This window comes from Pantherophis guttatus, chromosome 5, assembly GCF_059756535.1.
Source record: "Pantherophis guttatus breed Tessera chromosome 5, ASM5975653v1, whole genome shotgun sequence".
Taxonomy (NCBI): Eukaryota; Metazoa; Chordata; class Lepidosauria; order Squamata; family Colubridae; genus Pantherophis; species Pantherophis guttatus.
This window is the reverse complement of record NC_142067.1, coordinates 18,018,668-18,045,540: the sequence shown is the minus strand read 5'-3', so window position 1 is coordinate 18,045,540 and position 26,873 is coordinate 18,018,668.

The following is a 26,873-nucleotide window of genomic DNA, read 5'->3' as shown; positions in this document are numbered from 1 at the left end:
TCTGACAAGTTCTGGAGAACCGATAGCGGAAATTTTGAGTAGTTCAGCAAACAAGTAGTAAAAATTCTGACTGGCCCCGCCCCCAGCTATTTTCTGCCTCCCAAGTCCCAGCTGATTGGGAGAGAATGGGGATTTTGCAGTAACCTTCCCCTGGAGTGGGGACGGAATGGAGATTTTACAGTGTCTTTTCCCTGCCATGTCCACCAAGCCACGCCCACCAAGCCATGCCACGCCCACTAAGCCACACCCACAGAACTGGTAGTAAAAAGTTTTGAAACCCACCATTGAAACACATGTACTAATAGTAGAATCACACGGATTGGATGATTGGAAAGAACATGAACAGATTTACTCTATATGTTTAAATGATCGTGATTGGTATAAGAAGTGTACATTGAAACACTGAAAGAATGAAGGGTGAAACTTTAATATAAATAGAAGTGAAGAACTAAATAGGGAAATATTAATAATAAAGCAGGTGATAGATGGAAAATAGAAAAGAAACATCTTTGAATATTATGGTGACATGGGAAAAAAGTTAAAATAGAGATAGAAATAAGAGGGCAATAAGAGTAGATATATATTAATATAACAAGATATATGTAATAACAAGAGGGAGGTTTAGAAATTGAAGGGCGGTAGTATTAGGTATGTTTAAAGAATATGAAAAATGAAAATGAAATGTAATAACTATGAGTAATAATATTATGTCTATTTGTATCAAAATGTATGATACCCAGCTATCACACTATTCACACATTGATATGTATAAATAATATAAAATAAAAAAACTTGGGGGGGGGAAGAACATTTTAATTTACATTTGAAATAAAAATGCAATTTTAAGACTGAAGCATCAAGATCGCTGGGTTCAGCATAGATTTATTTTGTAGCGAAAAATGGCAAATAACCATGGTTCAATGGTAAAGCACATGCGGTGCATGTAGAAAGAACAAGATTAATTCTCCATCATCCACCTGAAGGAAATTCAAAGAGTAAAGCATCAGAGAGACATCTTGATTGAGGCTCTGGATAGGTTCAGTCAATTACAATAGACAACACTGTGCAAGTTTGGTAAAGAACTGCCAATATTAACTTTCGTCACTGGATGTAAATAGTCTACGAATCCAGAAAAAATGTTGAAGCTCAATGATGGTACATCGTTATCTTTATGAAGCATTGGGTGGAATGTGTGAGAGTTCAAACTAAAGATAAAGGGCCATTTTATCTGATCTAACATTTAAGCAATCTTTTTGAAAGCTCTTGTAGAATCTGCATACTTGTTTTTTGACAACTTCAGCTTAAAAGCTAGTACATCCCTTTTTGTATGTAGTTTTATCTCAGCATGCTTCTTTTAGCACAGCTGTCCCTAATCCATTTTTAATGGACACAGATAACCCAATATATATGTTTATTTGGTAGGGCCTTCGTCAATACTTGTATGTTTCTCAAATACATATCCCTTTATGCAAATATTTGAATGGGAAATGACAGAGGCAAGCAAACTTGTTCAGTATGGATAGAACCAATTTGGCTTGCTAAATCTATCATGCATGTCGTCTATATTATTTGTTATATGATAGACATCAAGATATATGCAACCATGTTCACTTAAATAGGGGTTTTTGCATAATAAAGAAAAATGTACGAGTTTGTTTGAATCTATGGGTTTTTAAAGTTCCAAAAGTCTGACATATACTAAGTAAGCGGTGATGAAATACAGTGTCTTTTTCTTTTTCTGCAGTGTTATATTGCTATTTGCTGCTCTAAATTTCCTATACAATCACAATGGTAAAAAGTGCAATATGAATGCCATTTTTATTCAAGTGGTTCATTTTTCCAAATAAACTCATGTATCATTCTGATAACATTTATAGTTAGAGAGGGATATTAACATCCACATCTCCCTCTTATAAATGTTTATAGAAATTTCAATAGTGGCTCATAGTAATGGAGTTTTTATGGCCATGTAAATTTTTGTATGACTTGAGTAGAGGAAGTCTAAACTTTTGCAAGCAAATGTAGTTCATTTGGGTACACGAAAGTTGACTGGATCTATTTAAAAAAAAAGGCACATGATTTCCAGTGTCCTTATTAGCTGGCTCTAATTCCGGACTTTTATTTCTATGAAAAAGTAATTCACCTGCAATGTTTTTATATAAATAAATAAATGGATGAATGGATGGATGAATAAATGAATGAATGAATGAATGAATAGACAGAGAAAAAGGCTAATGGTATTTGTATTTTATACAATCTAATTCTAACTAGCAAACTTTTAACAATAAATGTTTATTTTATAGATGCAGGTAAGGTATTTAAGGAAAACTTTAATTTATAGGAGATAATTTATATAATTGCAATCAAAGAACCCCTCTTATGCCATTTTCGTTAAATAAATTCAAATGCCAAACATATTTTATAAATTGACGACCACTTAAGGGAATCAAAGTGCCTGAGCTAATTCCTACCACCACCAGCCCTGGCAAAAAAAAAAAAAAGTTAAGTAAACTTTCTTGACTCAATAAGAACGGTATGGAAAACATTGGAAAACTTTCTACTCGAACCCTTCAAAACAATTTTGCCACTCTTTCATACAATCAAAAGAAGGAAGACCATCAGAAACTCTCCATGTCCAAAGGGCCTTCCTTCTTTCATTTGGAAACACTTTGTTAGCAATTGTAACTTTCATTATTGGAAAATTAGGTAGCCCTAGGTCACTCCAGGGACACGGTGGCTCAGTGGCTAAAATGCTGAGCTTGTCGACTGAAAGGTCAGCAGTTCAGCGGTTTGAATCCCTAATGCCGCGTAATGGAGTGAGCTTCCGTTACTTGTCCCAGCTTCTGCCAACCTAGCAGTTCAAAAGCACATAAAAATTCAAGTAGAAAAATAGGGACCACCTTTGGTGGGAAGGTAACAGCATTCCATGTGCCTTTGGTGTTTAGTCATGCCAGCCACATGACCACGGAGATGTCGGGAACGACTATGTGTGAGGGGAACCTTTAGGTCATTCCAGACTCCTTTCATACCTTTCACCTTTCCTTCAAAACCCATACATAAGTTCTGGCGAAGAAATGAAGTGTCTGTTTTAAGCCTTGCAGAGTTCTGTGATCAGAAACAAATTTATTTATTTATTTATTTATTTATTTATTTATTTATTTATTTATTTATTTATTTATTTATTTATTTATTTATTTATTTATTCATTTATTCATTTATTCATTTATTCATTTATTCATTTATTCATTTATTTATTACATTTCTATACCGCCCTACTCCCGAAGGACTCAAGGCGGTGAACAGCCAAGATAAAATACAAATAATACAAACATTAAAAATCCATTAAAATTATTAAATTTTTTGGCCAAAACAAATTTAAAACACCCAATTTATAACAAATTAAACGATTTAAAAATTTAAAAGAGAGAGTTAGGCCAGGCCAAACTGCTGAAATAAAAATGTTTTGAGAGCACGACGAAACGTGCGCAGATTTGGGATCCTTCGTATCTCCGGGGGGAGCTCGTTCCAGATGGTAGGTGCCCCCACAGAGAAGGCTCTCCCCCTGGGGGCCGCCAGTCAACACTGTTTGGCCGACGGCACCCTGAGAAGCCCCTCTCTATGGGAGCGTACTGGTCGGTGAGAGGCTATTGGATCAGTCATTGGGATGAGAGGTTTAGCTTTTTTGGATGCTGGAGCCCAATCTCAGGGAACTTCTCTCTACCAGAATGTGTGATTTGATTTGATTACTTATTTCTTCCCTATGACTATCATTAAGTGTTGTACCTTATGATTCTTGACGAATGTATCTTTTCTTTTATGTACTCCGAGAGCGTATGCACCAAGACAAATTCCTTGTGTGTCCAATCACACTTGGCCAATAAAGAATTCAATTCAATTCAATTCAATTCAATTCTATTCTATTCTATTCTATTCTATTCTATTCTATTCTATTCTATTCTATTCTATTCTTGAAATATTTTTACAATCAATATTTTTCTGAATGAAGACTTTGAACCCTTTCCTCTTCATGAAAATGATAGCCCAGTTCCTTGAGTGGTCATTTATGACATTTTCCTTAACATAGGACTCTCCTGATTTTTCAGATGTTCAGCCCAGGTTGATAAGCCTCATTCACTGGGGAGTATCTGCTTTACTTTGAGGTATTATGTTAGATAAAAAGATTATTGGGTCACAGTGATTGCTTGCTTGACATTTTTAACTTATTTATAAGATTTGCTCTCAGGAAATAGTGTCTGTTTTGATTAGGTCAAATTCCCACCTGATTGCCAAGCTACTTTTAACTTCTAATGCAAAGCTATGTTGCAGAAAACACTGAATTAAGGGAGAAAGTTCAATAGCAAACTAGCTTATGCCTGTAGAGAAAATGATCCTGCATAATCTAGTCTAATTTAGTTCCTGGAGGATCAGCCTGGTTTTTGGTTGGATGAAGTGGTTTCATATCTCCTTGACTAAATTGACTATTGCTGTTTGTTCTTTGGGTGGAAAGTATGGGACCTCTTATTTAAAACATTGACTAGAAATCTACCTTGCAATTTTGAAACTATTCCATTACGTGTGTTTTCTGCCTTACTTTCTCACTGCTTGAGAAATTATTTTGAGACTGAGAGAACAAATTGAGCTAGTTTAAATTCAATGTTTCTCAGGATATTTTAGGCACTCTTATGTCTACTCAAAAATAATTTCCTTCTTTTTTTCCCCAAATTTGTATCATGTAGGAGAACAGCAGGCAGAGATGAAGGGTGGAGTTAAACATGTCATCAGCTTAGCATCTTTACATTGCCACAAATGATCCAGATACACCCTCCTTTGAATTCTGTTGACCCTTATCTGGCACCAATTCAGGTTTGAACTTTAGTTGACTATATACTTGTGTATAGACTTGAAATAATAAGTATTCTATGCTGCGACTTAATCTATGTCCTCTATCCCTCGTGCTTGACAAATCATCTTTTATTGTCTTAAAGCTGCCCAGTCTAAGGACTGCATATTTCAATTAACTGTTTAATGAATAGTGAAAAAGTTTGAGTAGGAAAGAATATCCCAAATCAGAAAACATTATGCCAGCTTGATATGGAATATTGCAAAATGTGACAGCACTGCTAAGTAATTCAAAATAAAAAATGGATAAGACATCAGTGCGAAAAGTGGGAAAAGGACATATGGGCAAAATCCATTTAAATAGCACTTTTCTTGCTTTCAGTTCTTGATTTCTACCCTAGATGATGTGAGAAAATGTCTGTTGTGCATATTTTCTTTTAGTTCTTACAGAGAATATGTATGCACATGTCTTATCGCACTACTTTCTTAGCACTTACCCAGTATAGGAGGGCAATGAATACCATATTTTTCGGAGTATAAGACGCACCTTTTTCCCCCCTAAAAGGGGGTGAAAATTTAGGTGCGTCTTGTACACCGAATGTAGCCCTGCCCACCCACTGGCCTCCACCCTTTGGCCTCTGCCTCGCAGCAGTTACCTCCTTGCAAGCAAACAGCAAGAAAAAGCAGCTCCTTTCAGCTTCAGCACAGCCTAATTAGCCCAAATTGATTGGATCAGCCTCCCGACTCTCAGCTGATTTGCTCTCAGCTGTTTTGCACACGATTCTGCTACTTGCTGCAAAGAGGTAAATTGCTGGAGCAGATTTTTTTTTCCTTGTGCTAATCAAGCTATGCTGAAAACGAAAATGAAAGTAAAGCAGGCTGTTTGCTGTTTGCTGCAACGAGGCAAAATTGCTCAGAGGCAGAGGGAGATTTCTTTTTCTTCTTTTCCTCACCAAAAAAGGCAGGTGCGTCTTATACTCCGGTGCGTCTTATACTCTGAAAAATACGGTAAGTGTATCAGAACAATTTACTCACAAAGTTGCAAGTTTATTTATCACGAAAATAATGTATTGGTGTTCTTGTCATCTTTATTTTATGGAGTGCATACAAGTCCTTCCTTGGATTTAGATGTTCCATAGGGTTTGCCTATGGTACCCAGCAAAGAAGTTATTATTCACTGATGTTTATGGAGATTCTCAATCATCCAGATCACGGCTGACATTATTCACTGATGGGTCATTTAATTAATTCACTGAAAATATTTTGAAACAACTTTAATCTTCTCCGAGAAATGTACTGAAAGATATAAAATGTAAAAATTATTTTTTTAAACTGCCAAATTACAAGGTAAATAAGTTTCCAGCTGATTCTAAAACAATAACAATGTCAAGTTTCTCTAAGCAAAAAAGTACCTTTGGGACAACCATGACTTGGATGACTGAGAAACTCTACAGATTTTTAGCTATGTAATTTGGGATGAAACTCCTAATAGTGTGGGAGTAGGAATGGATTTCCAGAGGGAAAAAAAAAACTGCAGACCACAGGAACCATTAGCACTACTCGGGTGACCCTGAGGATACAGATAAACTTCCAAGCGCTTCAATGACCCTCAAAAGGGATGCAAATAACCAGCTGTGTGCAAGGAATGAAAATCCTTCCATTCCCCACCATCCATCATGTCAGAATATTCATGACTGGGAAGACATAGTAACAAGGTTTGCCAATGAATAGACATGGCAACCGATCAGCCAATGGGAGCTGAATTGGAAACTGAAATTGGAAGGAGCCTGGGCATGGCTCTGCAGATCTGGATCTGTGCTGAGAATTAGTCTGAGTTTGTCTGCTCTGCTGAATTGAAACTAAGAACTCTTTCTCTCCTCTGCCTGTAACTTCTACCATGTTGGAAGAATCAGCTATTGGTATTGTACATTTATCTTCATGTATTATGTGTATATCAAGTTAATGAATCCAGCTGAATCAGGTCTCTGTCTGGAAGTGATTTCTGCAACAAACTCTTGACAAGTCAGAGCTGAAGAAGCTTCTTGGATGAGAAGCGAAATGTCCTCAAAGAAAAAAAAAAACAAGAAAGCCCAGTTGCCTCCTGACCTGGATGACTGAGAACCTCTACAGACTTTCTGCAAGCAACTTCAACACTAGGACTGACCAACCGGATTTATAATGCAATAACATTTCTCTGCTATTCTTGCTGTACCGGAGGAAAAACTCACCTCTGCTGTCCTTCAAAACATGATTAGTCTAAATTGTTGAATCAGTCCAATGGACCATTCTGTAACTTGGTGTTCTCCAGATGTACTGGGACTACAAATCCCAGAATTCTTTTCTCTAACAGTCATGAGCCAGATGTCTCTGGAAGCTCACAAATATGTCATATTATTTTCTCTTTCCCTCAGTAATTAGCAATTAGAGGATATTCCATCTATTTACTATGCCTAATCATTATTTTAGATTAATTCCTTGTGAATTAGGTTAACGATTCTATTTCCCAACTTGTTAGTAGAGCACTAATGTGAATGTAACTAAAAATTGTAGAGATAAACATTTCTTACAGTTTAAATACAGATGATCCACTATTGATGGCAGCTGATTATATTTTGTAAATGTTTTATTATTTTATTTTATTTATTTATTCATTCATTTTATTTTATATTTATCGAATGTATTTTAAAGCCTTGCACTGCAAAAAGATGCTTAAATGACAGGTGGCTATGAATATTCATTTTCCTAATTATTATTTATTATTACATTGACTTCTCTGGATATAAACATTCAATGTGACTTATTTCAAATTTGATACAGCCATATAGTTTATTTGATTATAAGCATAATTTTGTTACTGAAAGTAACATTGGTGGATCTTAGAAAAGCCTGAAGTAGAGTGCATCAAACTGATTTGGAACAAATTTTAATATACTAAATATAGTTTAGAAGATATCGTAGTCCATCATTCTATGAATCAAGATCTTCCATGAAGTTGTCGCACTGATCTGTCATTTTGGAACTATGGAAGTAATGATGCTGAAACAGCTGCATCAAAAATACCTACTTTAAAAGTATCTTTTGTTCCTTGATTAAGGTTTTAAAAATAAGGAAGCAACAGAGTGGAAATTGACTAAATACTCACCCTGATTGTGACCCCAAGGTTGTAAGTTGTGTTCTGATATTAAAGGTAGGTGGAGAGAAAGAAAAGTTCAGAATTTTCCTTTAATATATATTTTAGATAGAGGTGGCATAATGAAGTGGTCCCTAAATTAGTTTTATTTTATTTATTTCTATCCAGTTTGAGTGAGTGATATAAATCGATGATCAGTTTCATCTATTTAGAGCCAGTTTAGCCTAGTGCTTAAGGCACCAGGCTAGAAAATGGGAGACTGAGTTCAATCCCAGGACTGGCCCAAGTTCCTTCCCAACCTTCTCACTGTCTGACTCTGCTGCCAGTTCCGCTGGCCACCGGTGGGCCACGACATAAATCGCTTGCACAATTCTGATCTTTGTTAGTAGGTTTCTAAATATTTGCCCTGCAATGAAAGAAAGGATGCTGTGGTTTGGAGTACCAACCCAATAGGGGCTAATTTAATTACTTCTTTCTTTTTTTCCCTCACCACCTCTTTTTGGGGGGTGAAGGCATCCTTTTGGCTATGACATATTATTCTTTGAGTCTGAGAACCAGTTACCATCATTTTGTCTCCCAATTCATATTCCACAATTTGCAGACGATCTGGGTACTGGAACTCTAAGTAGTGCAGTTCATATGGGTCACTCAAGGCATTATATAGGCATCCTATTGGCTTCTGTGTTTAATTGTATTAAGAAGTTGTGGAGAAAAAAATACTATGTGAAACTCCTTGAAACTTAAATTGTCAGCCAGACTACTGAAAGAACTTGTGAACTTGAATATGCTTTTTAAAAGGGTGTTTTTGTCCCTCTCCTAGCAGTGGTGTAAAAGAAAGACTTCTACGTTTGGGTAATAAATATTAGATACTTAAAAGTGCCCAATTCATAAAAAGTCCAATGCATGATTTATGAGATAGCAGCTATCGAAGAAAGAAAAGTGCTTATCTAAATATTATACACTCATTTCAGTTCATCAACCTATCCTCAGTTCATAATTGTCAATTATTCATTATGTATCTAAATGGTGAGACTGTCAACAAACCAGATTAAATTTACTCATTTGTTATTTTTTTTTTTCTTAAAGAATCTCATCAGGCCCTGCTGTAAAAGGCAGGACTTTTTACCTCATGTGCTTGAGGTCAGAGTCCAAGTAAAATACCTTGGTGCTTTATAATATTTTTAAATGAATATGGGAAAGAAGGAGTTGGCAATTGTTTTGAATTGGTGGGGACAAAATCAAGACTGTCAATAGAAGCAGCTAAGGGGTACCGGACACTTTAATTCTGCTGTACTTATTGTTTATTTAGCTTGAACTTTTACAAAATATTTGCATGGTCAGTGTAAAGATTCCCTCTCTAAAAACTTCTGGAGCCAACTTCAACTTGTACTGATGATGTTGATAAATCCATATCATTTTCTTGGTGACAATGCAGAATAATAATAATAACTTTATTGTCATTGTATGTGTATACACAGTATACCCCTACAACGAAATCCACTTAATAACCAAAGACCAGGTCCAATACACATAATAATCCCCATCCAATCTCCCAACCCCCACAAATTCCCCACCCCTAAATCACCCAAGCATCTACACAGCAGACCAAGTAATGCTGTCCAACAGCTTAGTGATGGTGGCCCTTTAGTTTATTGTTGAGTGCAATTATAGATCTGGGATAAAAACTACTCAGAAAACGTGTGGTCCAAGTTTTAATTTTTTTTTTAAAATTTGATTTATATGCCGCCCTTCTCCGGAGACTCAGGGCGGCTTACAATGCATTAAGCAATAGCCTTCATACTTTTGTATATTTATACAAAGTCAGCTTATTGCCCCCACAAACTGGGTCCCCATTTAACCTACCTTAGAAAGGATGGAAGGCTGAGTCAACCTTGAGTCTGGTAAGGTTCGAACCTGCAGTAATTGCAGGCAGCTGTGTTAATTACAGGGTGCTCTAAACCACTGTACTACCAAGGCTACTACAATTGTTCTGTATCTTCTGCAAGTTCTCCAAGAACTGAAGAAGCTTCTTGGATGAAAAGTGAAACACCTTCAAGGAAAAACAAGGAAAGCCCAGTTGCCTTTTGAAAAAGCATTTTTGGGACAACCAAGTTTATGATTGCCTCCATTTGTAATCTCGGCTTTATTGCTTCAAAACACTGTTAGCCTTTTATTTATTCTTATACAGAGAAAAAAAATATTTAGTATGCTTTTAAACCAGAAGAGTCTTCTTTCTGCATGGATGTGCTTGATTTGTCACAAGTAATTGAAGGTTTAAATACCTTGTGAGAAGGACACACCATGCCCTGATGTTCTCTTCCCACCAGGAATTTAGCACACTCCTTGGCTTCATATTAAAAGATCAGCGGTAAAATTTTGCCCAAACTACATGAATCATTTTTTTCCCCACCACAACAGAAAGCTATGGCATCTTCACACACACAAAAAAACTTATTTCCTTTTAGCATGCCAGGCTTTTTAATGTAGCCAGAAGAAAATCTTATGCATTCATCTGCAAATTCCTAAAATTGATTTTCTACTTGAATTCCCAAGGTTGCTCTGTGGTCATAAATGACTGCTGAAATATAATTTCCGGTAGATTTTTGAACAACCCACAAGAGAGGGTGCTTTGATTTTCCACACCCCTTGTCTTAACGCCTTGCAGAGGAGTATAGTAAAACTGCCATTAATTGACTTTTAGTTATCCCAAATAGCTAGGGGAATCTATTGTAGAAATATAGCTTGGTTTAGGCATTATGGTCAGAGTTACGCTGCAATGCATAGTGTAATGTGATGGATCCAATCTGATGAATCCAATGTTGCAGTAGGCAAAGCATGTACCTTCTTATTATATCGTTTAGGATGTAATATTATGCCGAGGATTTCTGTTCCCCTAGAGCAAGAGTAGATAATTTTTGTTAGACAGTAGTTATTGTTTACTTGGTTATTGTGTATTCTCAATTATTACTGCAATAATTGAGATTAACTTCCAGCTGTGTCTGTCTATAAAAGTTCGCAATGCATATTAAAACAAACAAACAATATTAACGATAATAAAATAATCCAGAACAGTAAAATGACACAAAATGCAATTAGTAGTGATATCCCTCAATCTCCAAATTTTTACTAGTTTTTAAAAGAACAACAGGTGGGCTTCTTTACATCAGGAGGGAATATATCCCAAAATTTAGGGATTCCTACCAAAACACATCCTTTAAATGATCTTTCCTATATAATTTTATTAAGGTGGTTTTTTTTAACCTCTTAACTTATTTTTACAACATAGCTCTCTTTTTTCTGTAATCTATTCTGTCTAAACTTCAAAACCATAAATCGTAATTTCATTTTTTTCTGTTTTACACTCTCAGTGTACATAAAAGAAAAGATACGTTCACCAAGAATCATAAGGTACAACACTTAATGATAGTCATAGGGAACAAATAAGCAATCAAATCATATTAGGAAACAGCAACAAGGTTACAGTCATACAGTCATAAGTGGGAGGAGATGGGTGATAGGAACAATGAGAAGATTAATAGTAATATTAATATATATACACATACACATATATATAAAATATATAATAAATATAGATATTGTCTTTTCTCTAATGGAAGAGTCATCTTAGCCATCTCAGCTGGTTCCGTCATCTTTAACAAGTACTCCTTGATTGTGGGTAATGCTGAGCCTTTCCATATAATACTCTTCTTGCAGTTGTCATATACAAAAACAAAGTTCCATGACCTCTGGTTTCAATTCTATATTAATCTTTAATATCCTCTGAATTAATATGTACATTTGAACCCAAAATTCCTAGGTTTTAACTTTTCCATCAAAGATGATAAAGTTTCCCTTCTGGTCATTCACATTTCCAGCATAACTTTGAAGTTACTTTATATATCCTAGACAATTTCGGGGGTGATCTATCACAATGGTATATCATTTTATTTAAAAATCTTCTTAATGTTATAACATAATATAAATTTCAGTTCTTTTAAACACATATTTTCCCATTATTCCATCTGTATATTATAACCAAGCATTTTATCCCACTTTGTCATACATTTTTACTTGTTCTATTTCAAATCAGTTATGCATTTCAATAAAATTTTGCATTTTATACATTTTAGCAATTATGTGTTCATCATTTGTACACATTTTTCTTTCAAATTCTGTTTCAAACTTAATCTTTCAATGTTCAAAACCATAAGCTTCTGTGTAATTTAAATTTAGTAACTATATGAAAAAAAAACCAGCGACAAATGATTGGTTCATATTTATATCAAGATATTTTTCCTTCATATCAAGATATTTTACCTTCTTCAAGTTAAATCCCATTTTATTCATCAGTTCTATTTGATTTTCTATATTCATATTTTTGTTAATCTTTATCTACTGTTTATTAATCTTGAAACCAGTTTATGCACCAAATTCTTTGAATTTTTTCATTAATGTTTCAATTCTCTTTAAAGGATCTTCCAAAACCAACAGCAAGTCATCTACAAAGCCCTTAACTTATAAGTTTCTTTTTTTAATCTTTACTTTGACAATTTTCTCATCTTATGTTATATCTTTATTCAGTATTTAAAGGACCAAAATAAACAAGATAGGAGAATGGACATTCCTGTCTTGTTCCTCTTTGTATCTTGCAGGGTTTTGTTAGATCTCTATTAACAATTATTTGTGCATTCTATGAAGCATACATCAATCTTATGCATTTTATCAAGCTATCTCCAAAATCCATTTCTTCCAAAACCTTGAACAAGAAGGCCCAGGTCAAATTGTCAAAGGTCTCTGCCTTAAATAGTCTAAGATTATCAATGTACCTTGTTTTTTCATTATGCTGCTTCAAGTATTCCCAAATACCCAGCATCAATACTAACATTGTCCTTCAACTGTCTTTTAGGTAGAAGTTCACATTAATCCTAATGACTAAATTCCTCCACAATTATTTTCAATCTAGAATTGTGAACAATTTGTAGTGATTATTCAATAAAGATATTATCCTATAATTTCTTGTCAAGTTAAATCTTGTTAAATTAATACCTTTTTAGGTATTAATGCTATATCAGCATCTTTCCATCTCTCTGACAAATTTATTTCCCATAAAATGAAGTCCATTATGTTTTGTAAAGGTTCATCCCCCCAAAAATTATAATAAAAACCTGATAATCCATCTGGATCAGGCACCTTTCTGGTTGAATCTTTTTTATAGCTTCAGAAACTTCCCTTATTGTTATACTTTAGGTCCATTAATAATCTATCTCTGTTCTTTAATCCTCAGTAAATTTTGTTTCTTTAGATATTCAACTATTTTCTCTAGAGAGATGTCACTTCCTTTATACAATATTGATGAAATGCTTTTTGTATGGCCAATCCTGTAATAGCAATATCATTTTCTTTTCTTTTTTTTCATAATACATACACTATGCCAGTTGTTCTACTGGTTTATGTGGAAACTCTCTTTTCTACTTTATATAATTCATTTTATTTCCATTTCTCTTACTGTTACAAAATGGTTGCTGTGGGAGCTTAATTTGTTGACAAACATTTATCTTCTTTGGAAATTTATTTAATTTTTCTTTTCACTTTATCGCATCAAAAATGCTTGTGTTTTCTCTTGATTCTTCTTCCTCAGTTCAGTATTAAGTTTTATAAAAGATTCCTTGTCAGAAATCATCCTTAAATCAATGTCATTATTTTATAAGTCAAACTCGCAGGATTATGATCCAAAAAAGTCTTTGGTAATACCTCTACTTTCAAAACCTTATTGGCAAGTTGTTTGAAATCTATATATTCTTGAAAAGGACTGATGACTTTCAAAAAAATAGGCATACTCTCTTGAATTTCCATTTTTCTGTCTCCATATATCATCCAGCCCTGAATTGTCCTTGAAATGAAATAAAACTGTTGGTAAGTTGCCTTGAGTGATTTTAATATGTTTCTTAGAAGCTTTATCCAGCTTTGGGGATCAAACATCAATTTTCATAACACAAACCTTTTAATCTCCCGAGAAGTACTTTACAGTACTTTATACTTGGGGTATAAATTTCTGGTATCAATGTGTTAGTCACATGAAAGTTAACTTTTACCCAAACAAATTTATTATGCTCATCAGTTAATACAGAAACTTGATTTTGTTGGGGATTTATATACAAAACAACTCCTTTCCTTTCCTTTCCTTTCCTTTCCTTTCCTTCCCTTCCCTTCCCTTCCCTTCCCTTCCCTTTTGCCTTTTCTCTTTCTCTTATGATATTATTGGATTATAATATCATAATGACTGCTAACAGAAGAGTGGCAAAATACTAAAGGAGAGGCTAGGATCATAGAACAACCTGCAGAGAAAGGAAACATTAGATTTGCTTCAGAAAATATTTGAGCAACTGGGCAGTAAGTTAGCTAAATCACTTGATACTAAATTGACAGCTTTGGGAAAAAAATTACCAAATTTTGACAATCTCACACATGCAATCTCTTGTATGCTGTTGTGTAATAATGCCAGCATTTTATACAATCTGAAGTAACAATGGAATTGAAGTGTTTCAATCATTCTGTCCTTCACAATACAGTGTCATGGGTACACATTTTGTTCTCTCTTTCCCGTATAAGAAGATAAGTAGCAAACTCTGAATCAATCTTAAATTTCTTTACTGAAAGAAGTCTCATACTTTTTCCTCTGTAATTCGCATGATTAAACTATTTAAGTGACTAAAGCATAAAGCACTTTAGCAGTTTGAAAAGTATTTGAGATGCATTTTTAATAGCAATGAACTTCTCTGACACAGATTTCACAAGGATTTTTTTTTAATTCTATCAATAGGGAAAAGATGCTTTTTCTAGAGATTGGCATGTGCTTTGACAGAATCAGGGACTACATTAGGAAGAAATAGCTTTAAAGCAACATCAATCTTTTCCAAGGGTGAAACTTGGAACATGTTTTGTTTTTCTGCTGAACTTAGGAACTTCTGTTGGTCTAAATTAGGGGTTGCCAGGCTGTGGGTTCCTCAGTTTCCATTTTTGAGATCCTCAGTGCCCTTCCAAAAGTCTATTGCCCAAATTCAGTTGCAATCACACATTTTTCAGTGGTGGATTGTTGTTTAGTGATCAGTGCCTTCACAGTTTAATCATATTTCCAGCAGTCTTGTCTTCCCAGGCTTCCACTAAATTCCAAGGAAAGACATGTGGATACAACTCCTGTGCTTAATTTTTACCAATAGTGGTAAAGTGATCACTACAGTAAAACGTTGCCCTGAGATTTGGTTGAAGAATTTTGAGAAATTCAGAAACATTATCCACCCAGTTTCTCTTTGCCCTCTAAAACAGAATCCACAACATCCCCTCCATCTTGCCCAGTTGAGGGGCAACTGGGCAGTAAGATCCCTGATCCCGGATCAAGCATTACAAGAAGGATTTTTTATAGTGAATGATACTGTTCCACTTAATAAAGCATTTCTGAACAGCTTTATCTGAACAGATAATGTGCTGCCTCTCCAAGGGCAAAACCCTTCCAAGAAATTGTTATTGATTTAATTTGCATTCAAATTGCTCAGGATTTCTGCAGCATATACCCAGCTGGATGATTTGCTATCAAGCAAAGAATGAAGGCTGACGTATTCAAGCTAGAATGCAGAACAGAATTTTAAACCACGATGATGACAAAAGAGTACCAAGCAGTACTAACTTAAAGCAAATAAAATAAAATAAAAGAGCCATTTTAAAAGGCAAAGGAACATAAAAAGTATTGCTACTGGAACTGGAATCATTGCAGCTGGCACTAAGAGACAAATTATTCTTTCAAATACAAGTCACCGTGACCCTTTCTGGGAAAACAAATTACAAATGAATTTTATTTCTTGATAAATGAAATTCAGACCTGAAAGATTTATCATTTAATAAATGAAAACAAAGTCTGGGAATTTGGCATATCTAAATGATACAAATACTATTTAGGCACATCATTAGAAGAAACATCTTGCGTTGGTAGAGTTGTTCAATTTTCTAAAATGCTGGATTTTCCCAACAGAAATTACATGTAGTATTCCTGATTGAAGAGCAGTCTTCATAGTAGCAATTGCAATAGCACTTAGACTTATATACCACTTCACAGGGCTTTATAGCCCTCTCTAAGAGGTTTACAGTGTCAGCATATTTCCCCCAACAATCTGGGTCCTCATTTTACTGACCTCGGAAGGATGGAAGGCTGAGTCAACCTTGAGCCAGTGAGAATCTAATTGCCAAACTGCTGGCAGTCGGCAGTCAGCAGAATTCACCTCCAAATACTACATACTAACCACTGTGCCACCACAGTACCTTGCAAATGAAGAGAACATTTACATTATATCATATGATCCAGTAGAAAGGTCTCATAACAATTCATCAAGCGTGCCAAAGCAGTCATATTCAACCATATTATAGTAATAATTATTAGATTTATATACCACTTTACAGTGCTCTCTAAACGGTTTTATAGAGTCAACATATTGCCCCCAACAATCTGAATCTTCATTTTACCCACTTTGGAAGAATGGAAGGCTGCGTCAACCTTGAGCCTGGTGAGATTTGAACTGCCAAACGGCAGGCAGCTGGCATGCAGTAAAAGTAACCTGTATTACTGCACTCTAACCACTGCACCACCAGGGCTCTGAATGTTATAGGTCTGAATGTTTTCCAATCCAGTTAACTTAAACTAAAGGTTGGGATGGACCAGACAAAACTGGACTGCCTTGGAACAGGAAAAAAAAATAGAATTTATGTAACATAAGAAACTAAAAGGCCAGACTTTCTCTATATAATATTGAATTGAATTAAAGAAATGAAAAAAGCTAAGGCTCAGAATGAACTAGGACTTGCAGCAAATATCAAACATAATTTTAAAAGTTTTTGAACATATAAAAAAACCAAGAAAAAAATCAAGGAATCAGTCCACTAATGGGAGAGATGGCAAAGAGGTGACAAAAAGCAGGGGAAAAGAGGAATTGCTTCAATCGTTCTTTTCATCTGTCTTTACACAAAAGGGGGAAAAAACCAGTTCTACCTATCAAAAGCAGTACTGTAAAAAGCAGATTAGGAATACAAGTCAAAATAGGCAAGAAAATGGTAAGATAACACCTATCCAGTCTAAACGAGTTCAGATCACCAGAATCAGATGGATTGCATCCCAGAGTTCTGAAGGAGTTGGCAGATGTGATCTTGGAACCCCTGAATCCCTGTGGTTGAGGACTGAAGACTAGAAAAAGCTGATGTGGTTCCCATCTTTAAAAAAAAAAAAAGAGGAAAAAATGGATCCAGGAAACTACAGACCAATCAACCTGACATCAGGAAGATCCTGGAAAAGACATCAAGTAATGGAACTACAAACACCTACAAGCAAGCAAAACTATTACTAGAAGCCAACATGGGTTTATCAAAAAGAGATCATGCCAAACAAATCTTACTGCATTATTTGACATTTAATTAGTGAAATGATCTAAACATATAATCTACTTGAACTTCGGTAAGGTATTTGACAAAGTAAGTCACAACCTACTTCTTGGTAAGATTTTTTTTTAAAAAGTGGGATAGATAGCATCACCATCTGATGGATTCATAACTAGCTGATAAACTGCACTCAAGATGTAGTCCTCAATGAAACTTCATCTACATGGAGAGAAGTATACAAAGTTCTGTCCAAAGTTCTGTCTTAGGCCCAATACTTAGCAACATCTTCATAAATAATTTAAATGAGGAGCTAGAAGGAGAACTCATCAAATTTGCAGATGACCCTAAGCTGGGAAGAATAGAAAACACTTTAGAAGACGGGCTCAAGTTCCAGAAGGATTTAGATAAATCTGAATACTGGATGCTATTCAACAAAATTCAGTGGCAAGGAAAGTAAGGCAAGAAAAACCAAATGCCCATCTTTGGAATAAGTGGTCAACAGCAGTAACTGTGAGAGGGATCTAGGAATCTTAGTGAATAACCAATTAAGTATCAACCAATAGTGTACTACAGCTGCCAAAAAAGTCAATGCAGTCCTAGGCTGCATCCACTGAGGAATAGTATCAAGATCATGTGAAGTTTTAGTATTGCTAATACTGCTACTTGAAACCGTGGTAACAGTGCAGAGAAGAGCAACAAAGATGATGAGAGAGGGCTGGAGGTGAAAACATATGATGAACTAGATAATGTCTAGTCTAACAAACAGAAAGACTAGGGATGACATGATAGCAGTCTTCCAATATTTGAGAGGCTGTCCCAGAAAATAGCTGTCAAACCACAATAGTTTAGTCAACCTATTCTTCAAACCACCTGTGGGCAGGACAAGAATTAATAGATGGAAGCTTATCAAGGAGATAAGGAGAAATTTCCTGTCTGTGAGAACAATGGAATGGCTTGCCTTCAGAAGTTATGGTATTCCATCATTGAAAGTTTTTAAGAAGAGATTGGAGAGCCATTTGTTCTGAACGATATAGGATCTCCTGCTTGAGCAGGGAGTTGGGTTAGAAGAGCTCCAAGGTCCCCCCCAAATCTGTCATTCTGGTTGTGACATTCCACTGAGTATCTAACTTTTGTGGTACTATTTTTTTATTTTATAATTGAAGTGTTTGAGCAGAAGAAGGAAATCTCTTGGTCTCCAGGGATCTTTAGAACTACAATTCCTAGCAGCATAGTCAGTTGTGTGGGTTGCTGGGATTGTTCAGCAACCACCACAGTTTTTTCATACATGTAGTCCTCGGTTTACAACTATTTGTTTAGCAAAATTACAATGGCACTGAAAAAAGTGATTTAAGACTTACAACTGCTGCAGCATCCCCGCAGTCATGTGATCAAAATTCAGGCACTTGGCAATGATGGCGATTTGCTTAACCACCATAGCAAAAAGTGTTTTAAAATTGGCACAGTTCACTTACCAACTCCCTTGCTTAGTAATGGAAATTCTAACCCCAATTGCAGTTGTAAGTCGAGCTGTACATATATGGCTCAATTTCAGATTTGGTTTCTTTTTTCCCCCTCTTTTACCATGATTAAGGAGAAAAGGAAACCCATGTCCTTTGTAGCGAATACAGTAAAGGATCTGTTTAACCTCCTTGGGTTGTTGTTGTTTTTTTCACAGTTTTGATAGCCCCTTCTTTATTCAGAGACGGTGTTAATGAAATACAATGCCAACATTCATGATGACTTGCGATAATAGTCAGTCGTAAGGAAATAAAAAGCCAAAGGTCTATCTTGTGTTATGATAGAGGAAAAAAACAGAAAAGAGAAAGGTTTGAGCCTTAAAAATGTAAGCAAAGAATATGTTCAAGGTAATTTGAATGTGAGACTTAAAAATAACAAGATTGCAAATATGACTACTGTAAACAGGATGGGCTGATTAAAACAGCTTGCCCAAGCGGTCCATTATGTAGCACGAGAAAGAAAATGAAATAAAGTGTTTGAATATTGTTTCTATATATATATATATATAAAGCCTGCTTTTGAATTCCAGCCGTTGATGAAAAAAATTGGAGCATGGCTTACTTTCTTCAATAAATGTGATGTATTTGGAATCCCTGGATTTCTTTAAGCTTGTCCTAATGCCTCGTTCTTATCTTCAATTTCTTTTAAGTTTGTCCTAATGTTTCATTCCTAATCTGACACTTAGGATAGTACGCCTTTAAATTTTATAATGAGGTTCGGTAGGTTCTTAGAGCAGAGATGGGTGACTGTGGCCTGCAGTTTTGGCTTGCATATGCGACACCAGCCTTCATGATATCTGAATCAGGGGTCTCCAACCTTGGCAACTTTAAGACTTCTAGACTTCAACTCCCAGAGTTCCTCAGCCAGCAAAGCTGGCTGAGGAACTCTGGGAGTTTAAGTCCACAAGTCTTAAAGTCGCCAAGGTTGGAGACCCCTGCTCTAGATTCTCTCCAGTGCCAAAATTTGGCAACAAACTGACAAATTGTTACAATTCATTTGTTATTGTTGTTTCTCCCATTTTTCCCAGTTGAAAAAAAAGTTTATTTGACTAAATCTCACCTCAGTTATTATATGTATTGGTCTGAGTATTGGTCAACACTATTACCGAGTTTATCATTGGAGACCCTTGCAGATCAACAAAAATAGATTCAAAGGTGCACAGTCACAGGAAGGTTGCCCATTATTAACAAAAGCAGGAATGGTATATAGAGCTCCATCCTTTAGCCAGTTTGGCCCTCAGTGTTCATGAAAATACCTGGAAAAGGTTTGTGGGAAAGGTTCAGTGAGAAAATTCTCAAAAGGGGATGAAACATCTCCAACTCCTCCTTTGTCTCTGCTCATTTTTAAAAGTTCACTTTCTCATTTTGGAAATCCTTGCCCGCCCGCACTTTTTTGCTACCTTTATCTTCTCAGATGATTTGTGCGGCAGAGTAGATTGCCATGCCTCAGCTGTGTTTCTCCTCCGAAGAAACGTGGAAGTGAAGATTTCTTCAAACTGTGCACGCGCATACAGGGTGGGCACGCGCACAGGTGGGAGGATCCCACCACTGAATAGTACTTAGACTTATATACCACTTCATAGTGTTTTACAGCCCTCTCTAAGCAGTTTACAGAGTCAGCATAATGCCCCCAACAATCTGGGTCCTCATTTTACCAACATCAGAAGGATGGAAGGCTGAGTCAACCTCAAGCCTGTCAGGATCGAACTCCAGATTGTGGACAGAATTACAGAATACTGCATTCTTCTAACTACTGCCCCATCAATTTATGTCTCTTTAAATTAAATTATTTCTCTTTGAATTTCATCTTGTTTTATGGTTAATGTAATACACTTGTTAATGAAGAATATTACATTTCTCTACATCTATTCCTTGTTTAACAGATCCCTCAGGAAGAGGGTCTTCAGATAGATTGCAATCCATAAAAAAGGCAAATAAAATAAATAATTTAAAATAAATTTAAACAGATTAAATCAAAAATAGTCACACTGACATAAAAGCTTTTCAGGGCAAAAGGCATCGTCAAACTGGACTGCTGAGTCTTGACTATAAAGGTACGAAGGCAAGTCTTAAAATGGAGTCAGAAGAGAATGTCTTCTAGAGACAAACATTTCTAGACAGACCTATCAAGTTTCTCCTTGAAAATATCCCTCAGCAGTCGCCTATCAAAGCTGTGCTATGCTGCATAAGCTGACCTGAACAAGCAGCTCCATATATAAATTGGTTTCCACAATCTGCCACAATATTTCAGCAGAGGTTTATTTTTTTTTTCAAACAGAGAAATTATTTCAAAACCTACTTTTCAAGTACATGTTTTTCAGACATTCTCCCCATGTAGGCATTATTAAATTTAACCTTTTATATTTAGCAGCCTAAAAGCAAGCAAAGCAAAACAATTATTGCAATGTGACAAATGTGTTCAATATGTCCCAGATAAGCCTTTTCTGGCTAGCTTGGGGCTTGAGGCTCTGTATTACATACAGCCTCATAATTTTGTTTTGTTTGTTTTTTCCTCCCTTCTTCATTTTCAGCCTCTTCTTTTCCCTTTTTGGTGATTTTCTGGCTCTCCGTTTTGCCTGTGAGTTAACCTATGCCTGACAGGAACAAAAATCATCAGTTTTGAACAATTCTGTACCCTTTGAAAGAATATTTTTATTTAATTATTTTTGCTTTTATTTTTATTATGTTCATTGATTTCATTATTTTAATGGTTATTAAATAGTTGTTATTATAATAATGATTACTGTATTTTTTAATGTTTGGATGTTATGTTCTAGTAGAGGGGTATGTTGATTTCATTGAGGGCCGCATCAGGGTTGTGTTTGACCAGAGGGGGCAGGGGTGGGCGGGGCCAGGGTGGGCATGGCCAGCTTGTCACTCATGTCAGGGGGGTGCCTGTGGTGGCCCAAGCGCTCTGCCAGTGAAAAGGGCTCCTGATCTCCGTTTTCGGCTGCAACAGCCTCCTGCAACCCTCTGCCAGTGAAAACAGAGCTTAGGGAGGACCACGTATAGCCCTTACAAGCTCCATTTTCACTGGCATAAGCACTGTGGGTAGGTCCTTCCCTGTTTCCACGGCGGCCCCGTGGGCCAGATCTAAGTACCTCTCAGGCCGAATCTGGCGCCAAGGCCTTGAGTTTGACACCTCTGTTCTAGTATGTGTCATCTAGAATCTTTTGGGTGGATACTGTAAAAAGTTGCAAAATATACCTTCATGTATACAGACATTTATGGATGTGCACACATAACCATAATGCTAAGTTTTATAGAGCAAGCTACATAATTGAATAACACTGTCACTTTGCCACATGATAAATTTTCATCTAATGGCAGAAATTTCATCTATGGAGACTAAATATTTTATTAACATTTTTATGGCTGGGGTGAGCATAATTTACTAAAATCAAAATATATATTGGGACTATTACTCCTAGAATTTCAACATTAGAAACTATTTTATGTAGGTTAACAGGATTCTGAAGAATGAAACAATTGCTGTCACAATGATTTGCTGACTGTAGAGGCCTAGCGTTCTTTCGTTATTACAGGCAATGGTGGTGTAAAATACTGTTCCGTAGTAACATTGCAATCGTTCATTATCATCTCTTGATCCATATTGTTATAGTAACAAAACTGGTCCAAAGAGAGTACTATAAAACAATTACATTGTGTTTGCATAACTGTGGTTAAATGGCTTCCCCCAAAATATCGCCTCTCATATATTTTGGACTTCAATGTCTATAAGCCCCAGCTGACTTAGTTACACTGAGTAGAAACTGTTAGATATCTGATCCAATTGGAAAGAATCTGGTTGCAGAAAGGTAACGAATATAAAAACATATCTAATAGTCTTAAAGTAGGACTCACCAGATGGTGCTATTGTCTGTAGTCTTCCAAGCTATCTCCATGAACATGTCACAGAAGCCAGTTTAGATTGACCAGAAGAGCAAGTTTCAGGAAAGAAGTAACTGAAAGACCCATAATGGAAGAACTTTACCATAGGTAGTCCTCAACTTACAACATTTCATTTAGTGACTGTTCAAGCTTACAATGGCCCTGAAAAAAGTGACTTATGACCGTTTTTCACAGTTACAACCTTTGTAGCATCCCCATGATCACGTAATCAAAGTTCAGATGCTTGGCAACTGGTTCATACTTATGACAGTTGCTGTGTCCCAAGGTCATGTGGTCATCTTTTGCGACCTTTTGATGAGCAAAGTCAATGGAGAAGCTGGTTTCACTTAATAACTCACTGCTAACTTATCAATTGCAGTGATTCACTTAACAACTGTGGCAAGAAAGGTCACAAAATGGGGTAAAACTCACTGTTCTGACCTAGGCTCCCTTAACAAGCAGGAGGCAGGAATTGGTCCTGGCAAAACCTCTTTTATTTACACAACTGTGAATTATGTTCATTCACAGTCAGCAAAGTTTGTCCAAACAGTTTTTCAAGGGAATATTTCTCAACACACCTTATCTTGTTTGGCAAACTGCCACGTAACTTGTTTCCAAGCGCAGTACAAGGCCAAACTTGGCACAGAGTCTCTCAGAGTAACGGAACGAACAAATTGTTTCCTGCAAAAGTCTACTCCCTGTTGGCTCCTCTTTTATTGCCTATGGGAGGGGCCAATCACCTCCAAGTTGTGGCTTTACTCCCAAGTCAACCCTACTTTCTGAGTTGTTCTTGTCTTCCGACAGCTCTGCACATGCACACACTGGGAATGGACTCCAGCTGTTCCTCTGCCTCACTGCTGTCTACTTCCCTCTCTGCCTCCGATGCAGAGCCCTCGTCCAAACTTTTCCCAGCCCCCCAGGACTGGCCCAAGTTCCTCCCCAACCTCCTCACTGTCTGACTCTGCTATTAGCTCTGCTGGCCGCCGGCAGACCACAACACTCATTTAATAAATGTCTCACTTAACAACAGAAATGTTGGGCTCAATTGTGGTTGTAAGTCGTGGATTACCTGTATTCTGTTTGAAGCAGTGACTGACCAATTTAAGGAATATTAATCATTCCATAGGTTGTACTAGCCTTCCAGTCTCTGTCTCCATGGGAAATATTCTCCAAAGATACTGATCTCTGGAACACTTTTCTTCTAAAGAACAGTAAACATACTTACTTTTTGCTAAGGAAATGCATTGTGTGTCTATTTTATCTTTCTCGTAATAGTTCACTTAAGACAAAATTTAGCATCAGAACTCAGATTTATTGCTCTGGCCCTCATCAGATAAACATGATCACAATTTTAAGTTTCTTTCAGTCAAACAATGTCAAACCAATTTAGAAAGAGGAAAAAAAATATGGGTCTCTGTAATTACATTTGTAGCCTGCTATATTCAAGGAGAGGATATTGGTCTGGTTACAGGCAAACCTTTGTGCTAGTCACTTATTTCAACTCAAAGACATCTTTCTTATAACCAAATACTACTATTAGAATCCAGGAACTGCGAGGTCAAAATAAACAAGTTTCCCACAATTGCTTGTTGTATGTGGCCTGAATTTATGGGGCTCAACAAAGACAGGCTTTCTCCAGTCTGCTGAAGTCAGAGGGCTGGTCTTAAATTTAATAAAATAAACTCTTTGGGTGACTCATCTGTGGAAAGTTCAGGCGCAGAACCTATCAACAGCAACTCCAATCTCTGTTAGAAATGTAAATGTGATTTAGAAGTATTAAGATGATGAGTTATTCAGGTTGAAATATTCATGATGATAGAAGCATCATAGGCAGGAAGGGCTATGTAATAGACTTGGGGTTATTGTTATTCGCTCTATTGATATCCAACTTTCCTTTAAAAAGTTCAATATACTCTCCCTGTGTCAAGAATTTTATCTAATCCATCCCAAACCTGTATGCATATGTCATCTGCACCTCTATAACTGTTTGATTTGGTTCTGCAACCCAATAAGACAGACACAGACATCAGAGAATAATTAGAACTGCAGAAAAAACAATTACTACCGACCTTCCATTGAGGATCTGTATACTGCACAAGTCAAAAAGAGGGTTGTGAAAATATTTACAGATCCCTCGCATCCTGGACATAAATTGTTTCAACTCTTACCCTCAAAACAACGCTATAGAGCACTGCATACCAGAACAACAAGACACAAGGACAGTTTTTTCCCGAATGCCATCACTCTGCTAAACAAATAATTTCCTCAACACTGTCAAACTAGTTACTAAGTCTGCATTATTTCTCATCGTTCCTATCACCCATCTTCTCCCACTTATGACTGTATGACTGTAACCTTGTTGCTGGTATCCTTAAAATTTATATTGACTGTTTCCTAATATGATTTGATTGCTTATTTGTTCCCTATGACTATCATTAAGTGTTGTACCTTATGATTCTTGCCGAATGTATCTTTTCTTTTATGTACACCGAGAGCGTATGCACCAAGACAAATTCCTTGTGCGTCCAATCACGCTTGGCCAATAAAGAATTCTATTCTATATATATCAATATACGACCCTTATTTCCTTTTTTCTGATTCTCCCTCCCTCCCTCTCACTCTCTGATTCAGAATTAAGTTTTGAATTGAAAGATGTGGCTAAAGTCCTTGGACAAGGACATCACTTGCAGAGTTGAACTCTGCTTGTAGCTGATAAATTCTGGAGGTGAACATAATTATCTTTCCATTATTTTTCCATCTCTATGAAATGGCTTTTTAAATCTGTTTTCATTTCAATACAGGCATGTGTCAAGCTGAAGCAGCAAACTCTTTATTTGTGAGACTTCATTTTTTTTCCTCAGGTTTTTTTTTAACATCAGTGAGCATCCAGTAAAACTTCCAAAGATGCAACTACTATATTCTATTGCAATAAAATCATGAGCTTAATTTGAGACAACTAGAACGTGTTAAAATAGTTTGTTGGATATTATTCCTTGTTAAATAAAACATGGACCCATGCAAAAATGTCAAAGGATTAAAAAGGTAAATTGGTATAAATAGTGGCTTGTGATAGATACCCTGGTAAATTTCTGTACCAATAAGTTATGATGCTATATGGAAATTATACTTAAATATTGATTCAGGTTTGGGATACAAAAACTTATTATTGTTTATTTATTAATAATAAATTTTGTTTATTACTGTTTAATTATCAAGAAGATAAAATATGGGTGTAATATACTTGTAATGTCCAGGGTAAGTCAATACATTCTGTAATTACTGAAGTTTCCAGACTTACAAAAATTGCATCTCATACTATATTATGGCAATAAATATTTAGGTTGTGAAGTTGCAAGATTTTACCAGCTTTGTTACCCAGACTGTTATATTTTTGTCCCACTTTTCTGCGAAGAATTGAGATATATTTTTTTTTCTACAAATTTTTTCTTTTTGTTTCTAGATAGTTTATCAACACTTCAGATGGTATATATCTATGTACACATAGAAACACACACACACACACACACACACACACACACACACACACTATATAATAGTCAAAATTATAGCAGTTCTCTCCTAGCAAGTCTTTTCAGAGCTTTAAGCACAAGGGTGGGCTGCTAGGGGTTCGCAGGGATCCGGGAGAACCTCTAGTTAAGATTCTGTGTAGTTTGGAGAACCCCCAAATCCCACTCCTGGCTGGCCCTGCCCACTCCATCCCGCCCCTCCCAGGAGTCCCCACGAGGCCCATTTTGGATGCAGGTATGTGCAGGGCGCGTGTGGAGGCTCAGGGATCATGAAAAATGGGCCTACCGGAAGTGGGAATGGGCTGTTTCCGGCCTCCAGAGGGGCTCCGGAGCCTAGGGAGGCCATTTTTGCCCTCCCGGAGGCTCGGAAAAAACCTCCCGAGCCCGGGGAGGGCAAAAACGCTCCCCCCCTCGGTGGTGCAGGAGGCCAACTAGGCCACGCCCACCATGGCTATGCCCACCCAGCAAGCAAGCAGAGAATCCTTGCTAAAATTTTTGAAGCCCATCCCTGTTTAAGCAATATGGCAAAAAGGACTCTGTCTACCAGGAATG